Source organism: Bombus fervidus, chromosome 6 (genome assembly GCF_041682495.2).
Source record: "Bombus fervidus isolate BK054 chromosome 6, iyBomFerv1, whole genome shotgun sequence".
Lineage (NCBI taxonomy): Eukaryota > Metazoa > Arthropoda > Insecta > Hymenoptera > Apidae > Bombus > Bombus fervidus.
In genome coordinates this window covers 2,754,227-2,758,955 of record NC_091522.1, presented here as the reverse complement: position 1 = coordinate 2,758,955, position 4,729 = coordinate 2,754,227, and positions in this window count along the sequence as shown.

Genomic DNA, 4,729 nt, shown 5'->3' with positions numbered 1-4,729 from the left:
GTTATGTAGCCTTACGTTATAACGTATAACGTTGTATACTATTACGTTATAACGTATAATGTTATGTAGCACTACGTTATAACGTATAACGTTGTATACGCTTACGTTATAACGTAAAACGTTATGTAGCATTACGTTATAACGTATAACGTTGTATACTATTACCTTATAACGTTTAACGTTATGTAGCCTTACGTTATAACGTATAACGTTGTATACTATTACGTTATAACGTATTACGTTATGCAGCACTACGTTATAACGTATAACGTTATATACTATTACCTTATAACGTAAAACGTTATGTAGCATTACTTTATAACGTATAACGCTGTATACTATTACCTTATAACGTATAACGTTGAATACTATTACGTTATAACGTATAACGTTATGCAGCACTACGCTATAACGTATAACGTTATATACTATTATCTTATAACGTAAAACGTTATCTAGCATTACGTTATAACGTATAACGTTGTATACTATTACGTTATAACGTATTATGTTATGCAGCACTACGTTATAACGTATAACGTTATATACTATTACCTTATAACGTAAAACGTTATGTAGCATTACGTTATAACGTATAACGTTGTATACTATTACCTTAGAATGTATAACGTTGTATACTATTACCTGATAACGTATAACGTTGTATACTATTACCTTATAACGTAAAACGTTATCTAGCATTACGTTATAACGTATAACGTTATGTAGCATTACGTTATAACGTTTAACGTTGTATACTATTACCTTATAACGTATAACGTTATATAGCATTACGTTATAACGTATAACGTTGTATACTATTACGTTATAACGTATAACGTTATGCAGCACTACGTTATAACGCATAACGTTATGCAGCACTACGTTATAACGTATAACGTTGTATATTATTACCTTATAACGTATAACGTTATGTAGCATTACGTTATAGCGTATAACGTTGTATACTATTACCTTATAACGTTTAACGTTATGTAGCCTTACGTTATAACGTATAACGTTGTATACTATTACGTTATAACGTACAACGTTATGTAGCCTTACGTTATAACGTATAACGTTGTATACTATTACGTTATAACGTATAACGTTATGCAGCACTACGTTATAACGTATAACGTTATATACTATTATCTTATAACGTAAAACGTTATCTAGCATTACGTTATAACGTATAACGTTATGTAGCATTACGTTATAACGTATAACGTTGTATACTATTACCTTATAACGTATAACGTTATGTAGCATTACGTTATAACGTATAACGTTATATACTATTACCTTATAACGTATAACGTTAGGTAGCATTACGTTATAACGTATAACGTTGTATACTATTACCTTATAACGTTTAACGTTATGTAGCCTTATGTTATAACGTATAACGTTGTATACTATTACGTTATAACGTATAACGTTATGTAGCCTGACGTTATAACGTATAACGTTGTATACTATTACGTTATAGCGTATTACGTTATGCAGCACTACGTTATAAAGTATAACGTTATATACTATTACCTTATAACGTATAACGTTATGTAGCATTACGTTATAACGTATAACGTTGTATACTATTACCTTAGAAGGTATAACGTTGTATACTATTACCTTATAACGTATAACGTTGTATACCATTACCTTATAACGTAAAACGTTATCTAGCATTACGTTATAACGTATAACGTTGTATACTATTACGTTATAACGTATTACGTTATGCAGCACTACGTTATAACGTATAACGTTATATACTATTACCTTATAACGTAAAACGTTATGTAGCATTACGTTATAACGTATAACGTTGTATACTATTACCTTATAACGTTTAACGTTATGTAGCCTTACGCTATAACGTATAACGTTGTATACTATTACGTTATAACGTATAACGTTATGTAGCCTGACGTTATAACGTATAACGTTGTATACTATTACCTTATAACGTATAACGTTGTATACTATTACCTTATAACGTAAAACTTTATGTAGCATTACGTTATAACGTATAACGTTATGTAGCATTACGTTATAACGTATAACGTTATGTAGCATTACGTTATAACGTATAACGTTGTATACTATTACCTTATAACGTATAACGTTATGTAGCATTACGTTATAACGTATAACGTTATATACTATTACCTTATAACGTATAACGTTATGTAGCATTACGTTATAACGTATAACGTTGTATACTATTACCTTATAACGTTTAACGTTATGTAGCCTTACGTTATAACGTATAACGTTGTATACTATTACGTTATAACGTATAACGTTATGTAGCCTGACGTTATAACGTATAACGTTGTATACTATTACGTTATAACGTATTACGTTATGCAGCACTACGTTATAACGTATAACGTTATATACTATTATCTTATAACGTAAAACGTTATCTAGCATTACGTTATAACGTATAACGTTATGTAGCATTACGTTATAACGTATAACGTTGTATACTATTACGTTATAACGTATAACGTTATGTAGCCTTACGTTATAACGTATAACGTTGTATACTATTACCTTATAACGTATAATGTTATGTAGCACTACGTTATAACGTATAACGTTGTATACGCTTGCGTTATAACGTAAAACGTTATGTAGCATTACGTTATAACGTATAACGTTGTATACTATTACCTTATAACGTTTAACGTTATGTAGCCTTACGTTATAACGTATAATGTTGTATACTATTACGTTATAACGTATTACGTTATGCAGCACTACGTTATAACGTATTACGTTATGCAGCACTACGTTATAACGTATAACGTTATATACTATTACCTTATAACGTAAAACGTTATGTAGCATTACGTTATAACGTATAACGTTGTATACTATTACGTTATAACGTATGACGTTATGTAGCCTTACGTTATAACGTATAACGTTGTATACTATTACGTTATAACGTATAATGTTATGTAGCACTACGTTATAACGTAAAACGTTATGTAGCATTACGTTATAACGTATAACGTTGTATACTATTACCTTATAACGTATAACGTTATGTAGCATTACGTTATAACGTATAACGTTATATACTATTACCTTATAACGTATAACGTTATGTAGCATTACGTTATAACGTATAACGTTGTATACTATTACCTTATAACGTTTAACGTTATGTAGCCTTACGTTATAACGTATAACGTTGTATACTATTACGTTATAACGTATAACGTTATGTAGCCTTACGTTATAACGTATAACGTTGTATACTATTACGTTATAACGTATAACGTTATGCAGCACTACGTTATAACGTATAACGTTATATACTATTATCTTATAACGTAAAACGTTATCTAGCATTACGTTATAACGTATAACGTTATGTAGCATTACGTTATAACGTATAACGTTGTATACTATTACCTTATAACGTATAACGTTATGTAGCATTACGTTATAACGTATAACGTTATATACTATTACCTTATAACGTATAACGTTATGTAGCATTACGTTATAACGTATAACGTTGTATACTATTACCTTATAACGTTTAACGTTATGTAGCCTTACGTTATAACGTATAACGTTGTATACTATTACGTTATAACGTATAACGTTATGTAGCCTGACGTTATAACGTATAACGTTGTATACTATTACGTTATAACGTATTACGTTATGCAGCACTACGTTATAAAGTATAACGTTATATACTATTACCTTATAACGTATAACGTTATGTAGCATTACGTTATAACGTATAACGTTGTATACTATTACCTTAGAACGTATAACGTTGTATACTATTACCTTATAACGTATAACGTTGTATACCATTACCTTATAACGTAAAACGTTATCTAGCATTACGTTATAACGTATAACGTTGTATACTATTACCTTATAACGTTTAACGTTATGTAGCCTTACGTTATAACGTATAACGTTGTATACTATTACGTTATAACGTATAACGTTATGTAGCCTGACGTTATAACGTATAACGTTGTATACTATTACCTTATAACGTATAACGTTGTATACTATTACCTTATAACGTAAAGCTTTATGTAGCATTACGTTATAACGTATAACGTTATGTAGCATTACGTTATAACGTATAACGTTGTATACTATTACCTTATAACGTATAACGTTATGTAGCATTACGTTATAACGTATAACGTTATATACTATTACCTTATAACGTATAACGTTATGTAGCATTACGTTATAACGTATAACGTTGTATACTATTACCTTATAACGTTTAACGTTATGTAGCCTTACGTTATAACGTATAACGTTGTATACTATTACGTTATAACGTATAACGTTATGTAGCCTGACGTTATAACGTATAACGTTGTATACTATTACGTTATAACGTATTACGTTATGCAGCACTACGTTATAACGTATAACGTTATATACTATTATCTTATAACGTAAAACGTTATCTAGCATTACGTTATAACGTATAACGTTATGTAGCATTACGTTATAACGTATAACGTTGTATACTATTACGTTATAACGTATAACGTTATGTAGCCTTACGTTATAACGTATAACGTTGTATACTATTACCTTATAACGTATAATGTTATGTAGCACTACGTTATAACGTATAACGTTGTATACGCTTACGTTATAACGTAAAACGTTATGTAGCATTACGTTATAACGTATAACGTTGTATACTATTACCTTA